This window comes from Puma concolor, chromosome E1, assembly GCF_028749965.1.
Source record: "Puma concolor isolate L17-30 chromosome E1, mPumCon1.1.hap2, whole genome shotgun sequence".
Classification (NCBI taxonomy): Eukaryota; Metazoa; Chordata; class Mammalia; order Carnivora; family Felidae; genus Puma; species Puma concolor.
In genome coordinates, this window is record NC_141680.1 from 3,114,831 (window position 1) to 3,128,009 (window position 13,179).

At 50.9% G+C, this 13,179-nt stretch overlaps 1 long non-coding RNA gene across 2 annotated transcripts; it reads right to left on the reverse strand.

The window, feature by feature from the left end:
• Window positions 1–4,090: 4,090 nt before the first annotated feature.
• LOC147574013 (uncharacterized) lies at window positions 4,091–9,695 on the reverse strand. 2 transcript variants are annotated; one of them, XR_015243674.1, is made up of 4 exons: window positions 9,595–9,695; window positions 9,442–9,501; window positions 6,007–6,052; window positions 4,091–4,400 (listed from the first exon to the last, which is right to left on the reverse strand). It is a non-coding gene; the product is annotated as an uncharacterized LOC147574013 (long non-coding RNA). The 2 variants fall into 2 exon arrangements; XR_015243675.1 differs by having other exon boundaries at window positions 9,591–9,695.
• Window positions 9,696–13,179: the final 3,484 nt, after the last annotated feature.

Here is a 13,179-nt window from a genome sequence, read left to right on the forward strand (position 1 = left end):
CAGTGGGTGACCAGCCCACTGGTCATCCATTTTCTCTGAGCCCCACTGTCTCTGCCCCAAGCTTGATGTTTCCGACATGATGACTCATGAGGGACATTGGTTGTGGTGCCTTCCTGTCCTCCCCCAGCCCCAGCCTCAGTCCCCATGGAACTGACCCCAGGCCCTATCCCACCCCCCACCTCCAATCATTCCATTCCTCTGCTGCTGGAATTGCCCCAAGGGCAGACAGATGACCAGGGCCAGGCTTAGTGCTGAGACACAGCTGGAAGCTAGGTGAAGAAGTTGCCTGTTTCCTCTGGGATTGCTGAGAGGGCAGGACACCCAGCAAAGATGACAGGGCAGAGCTGATAGATGGGCAGAGACCATGTCTCGCTGACACTGCTGGAGTCTCTCCACCACTCTGGGCCTAAAGCCAGATCCAGTTGGAGCACCATGGGCTAGTTGTTGGCTTAATCCAGATTGAATTGGGTTTTGTTTTGTGCAGCCAGAAGTGTCCTGACACACTCCTCAGGGTTATGGTGGAGTGGGGATGGAACTGGTTTAACAAGCAAGGAAAGAAGAAAAGCCTGGCTTGGGAGGGAGACGGTGAGAGAAAGATGAGCAACCAAGAGGAGATCGTCTCCACGCCCTTACTCCATCAAGAGTCAGCCAGGGCCCTTCCCCTGTGGTATGACTGGTCCTAAAAACTGCAGTTATGGGAAAGGCCAGGACCGGAAGGGGGAGAAAACGCAAACAGCCTTGTAGCCTTGTCTGGACCCTGGTGCTGGCCCAGCAATTAGAAGGTGGAGGAACCTCCAAGTCCTGCATCAGAGACAAGGCACATGAGAGCGTGGTGTGGTCTGAGCTCAGCACAGTGCTGGACATCAACATCTTCCAGAGTTAAGTGGCTGGACCTTGACGGGCTGGTTAGGGTAGGACAGATGGCTTCCCTGCTCCAGATATGGGGAAGGAAGTAGACAAATCAGGGGAGGAGCAGTTGTGTCATCTGGGACACCTAGTTTCCTAGAAGTTTTTTCTCAGTCTAGAGACTCACCCCTTCCAAAGCAAAGCCATTTGTCATCTCTGCCAGGGGTATTCGACCTCATCACCCATCCCTAAGCCTGTGTCTTTGGCCCTGGACCCAGAGACGGGCACGCTGTCCAAGCATTTCCACATTTTGCTCACAGGGGACGTCGATCCAGCCCTTCAAAAAGCATCTCCCCATGTTCTGTCTTTAATCCACAGATGACCCATTTGACACACATGAAACCCAAGGCCCCCAGTGGCAAAATGACTTGTCAAAGACCACATGTCTGGCAAATCTTGAGATCGGGCAGCAAACCCAGGAGTTCAGACTCTGGGCTTTGGGGTGCCTCTCAAGGGTGCTCTGGAGATGTCTATCTGACAGGCAGTCCTGCTCCTTGCCCTCTTGATTCTTTTTTGCAAACACACGATTTAAACTCTGAATCAATGTCTTTGGAATCAGATTATTAAAAAGTCTTGGCTCAGAGGTGCCTGGGTGGCTCAGCAGGTTAAGTATCTGACTCTTGATTTCGGCTCAGGTCTCGATCTCACAGCTCATGAGATCCAAGCCCCACATCAAGGTCTACACTGACAGTGCGGAGCCTACTTGGGATTCTCTCTCTCCCTCAAAACAAATAAATTTAAACATCAAAAAAAAAAAAAAAAGTTTTGACTTGGTGGGATATGGACATGAACACATTTTACATTTCTCCAATCAGTGCCTTCAAAAGGCCAGTTGAGAACTCCAATCCCCTATCTGCTCCAAATGTGGGCTCACCACATGGGTCAAGGACTTGGGGGTGTGGGTGGGGTTGATAGCACATGTCTGCTCCTTGCCCCCCAACTCTGGCTCTTTGGTCAGGAGGGGAGGGTCATGGGGACATAATCGAATCCTAGAATCCCTACCCCCTCACTCTTCAAGTGAGGAATGCAGAGGAAGCTGAACTGGCCACCTGTTGGGGAGACTCCCCTGGTGTCACTTTGGCTCGGCTACTGCTGCCACCAGCTGGGGATACAGTCCCTGCCCACACGCACGCGGGCTCACCACAAAGCTAAGAAAGCTGAAGCTTTACGGTCCTTCACCTGCACAAGCCCCTTTCAAGCACCCTCCCCCACCAAGTTTTGTTTTCGTTTTCTTAGAGGGGACCTTCAAAATTGGATCAGCTTGAAGCCACAACATTTGGATCTGTCCTGGATGTGGTCCCTTGGGGTTCGGGGATCAGCCTCGTCCAAGCCTTCTTCATCACTGAAGACCCATCAGAAAGCAGCACCATGTTTTCCTTTAGCCCCAGAGTGGGGGACAGCCCCACGACCTTGTCTGTGTACCAGAGCCCCTTGGGAGTGCCCTGGCTGCCTGGGAAGCCCGGACAGCCACCAGCTTTAGCTCACCTTGTGCCCTCTGTCCTCCACTATGAGGAGCTACAGGAAGTGTCTTCTTCCTCATGCTCTCAGGCCACAGGGGACAGGGCGGGGGGGCTACCATTTCCTTCTTCCTAGGCTGTTACACTAAGTCTCCTTACTGTTGGTGGCCTGGGGGGCGGGGGGGCCTGTGGAGCACTGCAGAGCCATTGCACAAATACTCAGAAAGCCCTTGGGATGGGAAGGCCAGGGAGGGTAGCCGAGCCAGCTGTTGGCTTCTCTGTTTAGAATGTGGATTACCTCGGGGGCACCTGGGTGGCTCAGTCGGTTGAGTGTCCGACTCTCGGTTTCAGTTCAGGTCATGATCTTATTATGGTTCCTAGGTTCAAGCCCCGCATTGGGCTCTGCGCTGGTAACGTGGAGCCTGCCTGGGATTCTCTGTCTCCCTTTCTCTCTGCGTCCCCCCCAACCCCGCTCGATCCCTCTCTACTTCCCTCTCTCTCTCTCTTTCTCTCGAAATAAATAAACATTAAAAAAAAAAAAGAATGTGGATCACTTTGTACTTCATGGTTTCAGCTGTGGACACTAGTTCGAATTCCATGGTCACGGGAAAAGTTAACTCAACGTCCTATTGTGGCATGGGTCACACGATCAGCCTTATTGCCAAACTCCATTTTTTAATGCCGCACAAAATAAACTTCTGTTATATACCACAAAGCTCTTGTGATTCTTTCTTTTTTTCCCTTAATGTTTGTTTTTGAGAGAGAGAGAGACAGAGAGAGAGCAAGCGGAGGAGGGGCGGGGAGGGACAGAGGCTAAGAAGCAGGCTCTGTGCTGACAGCACAGAGCCCGACGCGGGGCTGGAACTCACGAACCGTGAGATCATGACCCGAGCTGAAGTCCGACACTTAACCGACTAAGCCACGCAGGTGTCCCTCTCATGATTCTTTTCACCGTGACAAGATGTCGGTCCATTTGACCGGAGGGTGCTCCTGACTACAGGGGCTTCTCCTCCGACTCCACCCCATCATCAAGCCACCAAGCCAAGCAAAGGTTCACATGTTCAAATGTTCATAACCACCTACTTTATGGCCTTGCCTCCCTTTCATTCTCCATTGTCACTGGCCGGTCCAGTAGCACATCAGCCCCTCAGCCCTCTCGCTCAGTCCTGACCACTCACGCCCAAGTCGTGCGCCTCCTTCAGGACTTCCTTGTTGCTACTATCAACAGATGGTCTGACTTGGGGTCACACGGGTTCTCCCCCGTGTCATTGGTAGGTCCTCTGCCTCAGTCCCTGAAGTCATCTCCTCCAGGGCTTAGCTATAATCCCAGGATGGAGGAACACCCAGAACCCTTGCCATACTCTTTGCCGGGATAGCTGGTGGCCCCAGTTGAAACAAGGCCTGACGGATCGTGTCTTGGCCTTAAAGCACTGTCCACAAATCATGAAAGCCTTCCTGGCCCTTGGAGAATCGACTGCCCCCCACCCCCCGACCCGGTCTCCCATCTTGGTGGCTTCCCAGGCCCTGGTGCCCAAGCCCAGGGCAAGGGCCATATATGCTGAGGTGGTTGGACTGGACGATCATGAAACATCTCAAGACCAGAGCCAATCCCAGAAACTGGTCCTTCCAGGAGTCAATGCTTTCTGGAAAAAGCCCTGAGGACACACCCTATGATGATACAGCTGTATAAGACATTCCTTCAAGAACTAGAAAGGACGCAGCGCCGGTAGTCGATAGATGTGTTATGTTTCTCTTTTGAAAGGAGGGAGACGTTTTTGCCCATCAACAGCTGATGGGCAGGAGCAAGTAGAGAGACAGAGGCTGGAGGAGGTGACAAGGGAGCCAGGTGCCTGTGTCTGGCAGGGTAGATCCACAGGAGGAGGGATTCCCTTGGATGGGAGGAGGGGAGCTCCTTGTAAGATAATTAGAGCAAGAAAGGTTGGGCCTGGGAGCAGGTACATTTGGGAAATAGCTCCTGGTTCTGGGAATCTCCACTGGCAGTTTCTGTTTTCCGAGTGAAGTAGGGGGTGAGGTCACCTTCGGAGCATGTAGGAGAAGAAGGAAAAGCACTGATTTACTGAGTCCTTCCTATAGACCAGCAAGTGTACTAAGCACTTTACTCATGAAAGTTCATTTCATATCCTCAACAACCTTATGAGTCAGATACTATGAAAACCCATTTCACAAACGCGAATGTTAAGGCTCAGAAAGGCACACGACCTGCCTAAGCCCACCTGGTTATTAAGTGATAGTCAGGATTCTAAGTTCCCCCAAGGTCCTAAACTCTTCATTAATAAAGAGGCAAACAGAGGTGCCTGAGGGGCTCAGTCGGTTAAGTGTCGATGCTTGATCTCAGATCAGGACTTGATCTCAAGGTCATGAGTTCAAGCCCGGCGTTGGGGCTCTGAGTCCCTGAGGGAACGGAGGAAAGTAGCTTTAGAGAGCAGTGAGCCTGCCTCTCCTCCACGTAGGAGTAGGAGAGGTGCAGTCCGAAAGTGTTTGCTGGGAAAAACGGTCTGTCAAAGATCTTTCCTTCCTGTGTCCTGGGCGTGCTCACAGCAGTAGCAAGAGGAGTCAGGTGAAGATTTAAGGTGACTTTGGTGAGTGTGGAGCTCAGCGGAGGAGCTCAGGAGGAAGAGGGTCCCTCTGGGATGCCAGATCCTCTATGACTCCGGCCCCCCGCCCAGGGCCCAGAATCCCTGAGTGTGGAGACCGTAAGTGAAGAGCCATGCTCTGGGGTTAGGGTCCTCAGACCTTGAAGACCCAGCACGGAGCAAAAGCAGGGGGTTAACAGACCAAATAACACGTGGACAAGAGGGGTCATCCCAGGGCTGGGGGAGGGGAGGCGGGTGTTGGCGAGAGGTAGAAGTGGGCCAGAGGTCTGGGCCCTACGGGCAGCGCTGGGGCCAGTTCAGCCTCTGCTGGGGGCGAGGGCCACTTCATCCCCACGCTAGCCAAAGCAGACTGGGATTCTGGATGACCTGGATGTACCAGTCTGGGAAATGTATAAAGGAAACCCCAGCCAGTTTAGAGCAACCGGCCTTTCAGCCGGAGTCCCTACATGTGCGGAGACCCCACGGTGCACGGCTGTCACTTGCTCTCGTGCAGCCCCACCGCAGGGGCCAGGAGGGGAGTGGAGCCCCAACAGGGCATCTGGTACAAGGAGGGCTGGGAGGAGGGTCCAGGGTGTTGGGAAGACAGTGGTGACGCGCGTCAGACACCAGGAGGACGAGGAGCTGGCCCCGGCCTCCCTCACTCTCAGCCTCCTCTTCCACCGCCTGCGCACCCGCAGTGGCCGGCGGCTGACGTGGCGATCACCGCGCGCCAAGCCCACACCCAGGGGTCACCCCGGTGAGAAGTTCGGCCCGCAGCACCTGCTTTAGCGCGGTTCTCCCCGCTCTCCTCCACCAGCCACGCGTGTGGGGGCGTGGCCCTGCCCTCGGCCAGCCTCCGCTGATTGGATCAGGGGTTACCACCTGACTCAAGCCCAATCAGGCCATTGGTTGATGCGTGACCAATGACGCGCCCTGGTGCAAAAAAAGGCTCCCGCCGTTGGCAGGTGGATCGAATAAATGCGGTCGGTTTCTTGCCCTCCTCCCCACCCCCCCCCCCCCCACCCCCAGCCACCGCCCCAGGTTCTCACCGTTCTGTCATTGTGTCTTGATCCTGTGACAGACTGCTCAGGGAGACTTTGGGAGATAAAAATAGTATTGTTTGCACTCCTCCCACTGAAAGATACAGTCTAATTCTCCTCCCCTTGAATCCGCCCTGGCCTTAGTGACTTGGTTGACCAATGGAATGTCAGAGGCAACATTTCGGGACTTCTGAGATCAGGCCAGATGATGGTAAGAAACTTCTCACCTCCTGTCGGAGCCTCTTGGACTGTCTGTGACCCTGAGCCTCATGTGTTAAAAAAAAATTTTTTTTTTAATGTTTATTTATTTTTGAGAGAGAGAGACCATGAGCAGCGAAGGGGCAGAGAGACCGCAGGCTCCAAGGGCTGAGCTGTCAGCACAGAGCCTGACACAGGGCTCGAACTCAGGAACCTTTGAGATCGTGACCTGAGCCGAAGTCTGTCGCTTCACCGACTGAGCCACCCAGGCTCCCCTAGCCTCTTGTGTCAAGAAGTCACCATGCTGGAGAGGCCATGGGCGGCTGTACCTGTTAACTGACTCAGCTGAGTGCAGGATTCTAGCCATCCACTTCCTGTTACCAGACACGTGAATAAAGTTGCCTTTAGCCTGTATTCCAGCCCATCTGCCCTGAATATGACCCAGTATCTTTGTTAGTGCCATGTGAAATGGAAGAATCACCCAGCAGAGCCCTGCCCACATTCCCATCCTGCAGATTCACAACACACCTCTCTGTTTGGGAAGACCTCTAAACCTTTGCTGAGAGCGTTGAAGGACCTCAGCTCAGCATCTCACCAACAGGTGGTTTCTGAGAGGGGACTCTGCCCAGAAAAGGCAGAGTAGACAGGTGTTGTTATTTGCCTACTTTTTCTGATAGCCACATTGGATTTTCCTTTGGGGATCTACCCATCTCTACCCTCAACCCATGTAGTTTGTGTGGAGCTAATTCCTGCCCCACCTCAGGATCTGTGACCAAGTCCCTTTCAATGAGGGTCAGCCCCTAGACCTTTGTTGGAAGTAATAAGAGGGAGGCTGGTCTTTGAGCAGGTTTGCTAAGCTGGAAGGATAGAAGCCTACAGCTTTTGCTAACCATCTGTGCCACCACTTGGGAAGAGTCTACCTGAGCATGAGTCAATACAGTTCAACACAGAGGAAAGCAGAAATGAAATGTTGAGGGGGAACAATTCCTGACACATGTTTTGGGCACTGGGATTCATCCAGACCTGAAGCCGGTTGCTGTTGAACTTGCCAGTTACATAAACTGATATATTTCCATAATTTATTAAGCTAGTTTGAGGTTGGACTATCCTGCTCTTTCAGCTCTGCCTATTAAAATTGTACTGATTTTTCACGACTAGCTTAAAACTCACCTCCTACAAGAAGACCTCCTTAAATTGTACAGGGGGTATTTATTGTTTGGGGTTTTCTATAGTCCAGAAATGAATTTTTCATACTTCTGCAAAATCTGCACTATCCCCACAGCTCATCAGCACTACCAACATGGCCAGACACAGCCAGCCAGGCACCTTGTCTGACCCCTGCCTGCTGGACAGGGGAAATTGGGCCAAGGGTGGATCCCCATCCCAAACTGGGTCAATGAGGATCCTTTGCTGGGGAACCTTTCATTTGAACCAAGACACTCTAAACCTATCCACTGTTTAGATAGAGAATATATAAACATGAACTGTGCGGACTGGGAAACAGAAAGAACTGGTCAAGGGAGAAGAGACAAAGGAGACAAAGCAGACATGCAAAGAAGGGAGTTGGAGAGAGAATCCCCTGAGTTCCTACAATACTCTGGTCTCTGCCTCTAGGCTGTTCCTGAGACTCAGCTGTATTTCTGGCCTTTTGTCCTTATAATAAATTCGCCTTCTTACTCAAGTTTTCTCTCATGGGTGTGTGTTACTTCCAATCTCCCTGGTCTCCAAAGTGGTTCAGTCCCGTCTCCCTTCGTTCTGGATCCGTGTTGCCCTGGACCGCACCTTACCTTGAGATGACACTAGGTTCCATCTTCAATGCCATCTCCGATCAGTTGGCTGTGCCTGTCTTGAGTGCTACCCTGACAAAGATTCTCGGGCTACTTCGGGGCTCAAGAAGAAGAGTACATGGATTGATTGGCAAGGTCTTCCATGAGCATGAAATGGGAAGGGGCTGAATGCCCGCCATGTTTGTTCTCTAACCTGTCACACATCCTTCCCTTTCCATACAACAGCCAGCTTAACGCCTCACCTGGTCTAGACTCATAGATACTTGTTGAACGGATACATGACAAAGATGACTGTTTAAGAGACTCATGTGGTGGGATGAGTGACAGGAAGTGGACAGTGTGAGTTTGAATGGGGCAGAAGAGTCAGAGGCATCTGGTGCTCTCAATGTGGGAATCAAATACACAAGCATGGCGGCAGGTGGGACAGAGTGCTTTCGTCACCTCCATCTAAGTCTTGCTTATCCTATGAAATGCGATGAGAACATCCTTGCCTGAAGGGAACGTTCTCTGACATGCCTCACTCTCATGTCTGAGATGGGTCTCCGCACTAATCAGGATTCTTCTGATTGAAAGAGTTCAAAAGTTCAAGAGTATTATAGGCATGGCTCCAACCAGGTGCTCGCATGAGATGTCTCTATGTAATCCATATAATCCATTGTCTTCATTCCCAGGTGGGCCCTCCCAAAATGGTTACAGAAATGGCCAGCAGTAGTTTCAAGACTTCCTTATGTCCTATCGCCTTAGCAACTCTGAGAAATGAAAGTACTTACAAAAATAAAACCAGTTTCAACAACAGAAAAGCCTGGGGCTCATTCTTACTGGCCTGGACAAAACCACCCATTCATCTCTGAACCAATTCCTAAACTTTGCCCAAATCTATTTGGGCAGAGCCGGATCCTGTGCCTGCCCCTGGAGCCAGAGGGTGTATCCATACGGACTGAGGATGGGGAAGGGGCGATTCTCTACAGAGAAACGAGGGTGCTGTCACCAGAATAAGGGCCACGGGTGCTGCCATCCACACACCGTCTTCTATGTTCCCTTGGGCCCTGCAGTTTTCCCACCAAATCAGGGGCTACTGGGGAACAAGGGTTTGTCCTATTTACGCTTTTGCCCCTGGGCCCCAGCACGGGACCTAACACACAGAAGTTCCCAGATCCCTTCCAGCTGAAGACTTTGCCCACATCTCTGTGACAACGTGAAACGACCGGAAAGGAGGTGCCACATCATCCTCTGCTAGACAACAGACCCTCCTGCCCCTGCACCGAACTACCCCCCTGCCTGCTACCTCAGAAGGGGTGTCTGCTCTCTTGTGAGGGTGCTTTGTTGCCCAACCTTTGTTTCTCCTCCTGGGACCATCCCTTCGCATTTCTCTTATGAAACCACCCATTGTCACATTGAGCCGTGTCATTTGAGTATAGTTGGGTGGCACTCACCTTGGGATACACCTTGGTTGACTTACCTCACCCAGTGGGTTCCATCCCCCTGGCCACACTGGTTGGTTCAGGGATCCTAGCGTTACCTGTTTAGAGCAAGGAAAAAGGAGGGGGTAGGAAGACATCTGACAGAGTTTTGGGAAAGGGAAGTGTCAGCCCTCTTTCACAGTGTTACCTACAGAAACTCCCTCTGATCTCCTGGGTGGCGGGGTGTGAGGGCGTGAGGTTGGGGACTGCCCCCATCACAGCCGCGCTGTAGGGAGCTTGAGGCTGAAGCGAGTGCTGCGGAAGGCAGAGGGAAAAGATGGAAAAGATAGCAGGTCTTAAGTCCTCTCTGGAGCAGCCACGGAACAACCCCAAGGCGGAGGAGGCAGAGACTACAACTGTCACCCTTGGTTGGCGTGACACAGTTAAGCACTGGGGCTGGCCGCCTTCCTACCCTGAACCAAATTTGAGTTCTAGGAGGAAGGCAGAAGGGACAGCGGATATTGGATGGGAAATTCATTGCGTCTGTCATACTCTCTGCCTCTGGATACGGCGGTTACAATAGTCCACCTGGACTGCCAAAGTCGACCTGAGCTGGAATTGTCTATTGCTTGTGCCCACGGGAGGCCAGTGTCCCCCACCTGGGTTCTGGATGCTACCCTTTCTTTTTCTCAGGATTTTACTTCCTGGGACTAGCCCTTCCTCCTGTGAGTTTCCCTCCCTCACTTGGACAATGTAAACACGCTTTAGGGGCTGTGGTTCTCAACCGTGGGGGCACCTCGGAATCACTTGGGAAGCTGTAAGAAAGATACTAACACTTGGCTTTAACACCCAGACCCCTGGCGAGACCCCTGAGCACTGGTTTTTCGAGGGCCCCCTGGTAGTTCTGATGTGAAGCCGGTATTGAGACTCATCCTGAGGATCGCTCTTCTGGAAAGTTCTCCTCTGGTCTCATATCCCCAGTTATTGCCGCGTTTCTCTGCCCCCCTTCACAGCAAAACTTATTAAGAGAATATTCTGCCCTCACTGTTTCTAACTGCCTACCTTCTGTTTGCTTCTTTTTATAATTTTGCAGGTTTAAAAAAAAAAAACCCAGATAGGACAAATGCCAAAAATAAAATAAAGACGAATACAGACATTTTACGGGTCCGTATCTGTTTGTTACGGCTCTAACGCCCCACAAAATTGCCCACGGCTCAGAGAACGTAAGTGTTGCCTCTTTCTTATTTTTTTATTCTTTAAAAGAATTTTTTTAATGTTTATTTATTTTTGACAGAGAGAGAGAAAGAGAGACAGAGGCGTGAGCAGGAGAGGGGCAGAGAGAGGGAGACACAGAACCCCGCTGGCACTCTGTCTCTCTCTCTCTCTCTCTCTCTCTCAAAAATAAATAAACCTTAAAAGAAAACCCAGGGGGCACCTGGGTGGCTCGGTCGGTTAAGCATCCGACTTCGGCTCAGGTCATGACCTCACGGTCCATGAGTTCGAGCCCCGCGTCGGGCTCTGTGCTGACCGCTCAGAGCCTGCAGCCTGTTTCAGATTCTGTGTCTCCCTCTCTCTCTGCCCCTCCCCTGTTCATGCTCTGTCTCTCTCTGTCCCAAAAATAAATAAATGTTAAAAAAAAATTTAAAAAAAAGAAAATCCAGAATTAAAACTGAAAAACCAATCAATAAGCAATATAGGCATGCCGTTTTGAGATGTGACAGTAAATACTAAGATTATCAACTAAAAGAGCAGAAAGTCACGGTCTTTGATGAGGGGAAAAGCAGCAAGGATGAAGGGGGCAGCTGTTGGTGGTGAGAAACTTCCAGAACTGTTTGTCTCTTTAAATCATGTGTGTCTATAGTTTGGACCACACTTTTATTTATTTATTTTTTGTAATTTTTTTTTAACATTTATTCATTTTTGAGAGTGAGAGAGACAGAGCGTGAGCAGGGAAGGGACAGAGAGAGGGGAAAACACAGAATCCGAAGCAGGCTCCAAGCTCTGAGTTGTCAGCACAGAGCCCGACGCAGGGCTCGAACTCACGGACTGCGAGATCAAGACCTGAGTCGAAGTCGGATGCTCAACTGACTTGGCCAGCCAGGCACCCCTGGACCACACTTTAGAATTGAAAAACGGGGCGCCTGGGTGGCTCAGTCGGTTAAGCGTCTAACTTCGGCTCAGGTCATGATCTCGCGGTTCGTGAATTCGAGCCCCACGTCGGGCTCTGTGCTGACAGCTCAGAGCCTGGAGCCTGTTTCCGATTCTGTGTCTCCCTCTCTCTCTGACCCTCCCCCATTCATGTTCTGTCTCTCTCTGTCTCAAAAATAAACGTTAAAAAAAAAGTTTAGAATTGAAAAGCAAAGGGCCACAGGGTGGCTCAGTTGGTGGAGCATCTGACTTTTGATTTCGGCTCAGGTCACGATCTCCTGGTTCATGAGTTCGAGCCCCACATCGGGCTCTGTGCTGACAGCATTGAAGCTTGCTTGGGATTGTCTCTCCCTATCTCCCTCTTTCTCTCTCTCTCTCTCTCTCTCTCTCCACCCCAGCCCATGCTCTATCTCTCTCAAAATAAATAAACTAAAAAAAAAAAAAAAGAAAAGAAAAAGAATTTAAAAGCAAGAAAAAGAGAAGGCAGCAAGAAGGAAGGAAGGCAGGGGATGAGGGAGGGAGGGGAGATAAAGAGATATAGGCAGGAACTCCCCATTCAGGGATTCAAAGCGGGGCGTGAACTCAGTGACATTTTTAAGCCTTGAGTAAGTTCCTTCCCCAGGTGGTACTCTGATTTCTTTCTCTGTATCTCCAAGCGTCAGATGACAGGTCCCAGAAGACCTTGCCAGGTCAGATCAGCCCGGGCGGCAGGCCAGAACAGAGACATACAATACAAATGCCCGAGGGCAGTGGGTCTGAAAAAGACTTCTCCTTTGTGCTTCTTTAAAACAGACATCCCCCAAGTTCAATGTCTGGAGGCTGCCTCCCAGCATGAAGGAGGTCGGGAGAAGTGGCATTTTTACAGACACCCTGATGCAAGCGGTCCACTTGGCCTTGCCTTAAGCAACAATGCTCTAGGCCAGAGGGGAGGATGTGGGGGGGGGGAGGGGATCACAGGTCACAGGTGTAGCTGATGTTGAATCACAGGACAGCTCGCATTACAACAGGGAGAGAGTGCCAATTTGGCATTTGTTGTTGCTTTAATATCCTCGTAGCACCTGGTAATCCCTCCCCTGGAACAAGGAACAAGTCACTGGCAACAGAATTCACCTAGAGTTGAGTAACCTGGTTTTTATTGCACCCATGTCTATTATACTCTCTTAGGGGAACAGTTCCAGATTGTCAATTTACTGTATTTCAAAAAAAAATTTTTAATATTTATTTACTTTGAGAGAGAGAGAGAGACAGAGCACAAGCAGGGGAGGGCAGAGAGGGAGACACAGAATCCGAAGCAGGCTCCAGGCTCCAAGCCAGCAGCACAGTGCCTGATGCGGGGCTCGAACCCATGAACCGCGAGATCATGACCCGCGTCGAAGGCAGACACTTAACTGAGCCACCCAGGCGCCCCTCAATTGACAGTATTGACACCAAGTTTCCTTTAAAATAGATTTATTTAAATTTCTAAAAGGGAAAAGGAAGAGGAGAAGAGCAAAAAATGGAGTCCAAGGATCTATTTGAGGGCGGGAAAACAGTATAGCGTTACTACCTTTTCTTAGCCTCACTGTGCCTGGGGACATGTGTACGTGCCATATTGATTAATATCACAAGTGTGACCTACAAATAAAGAAAATATTTAATATATTTAGAAA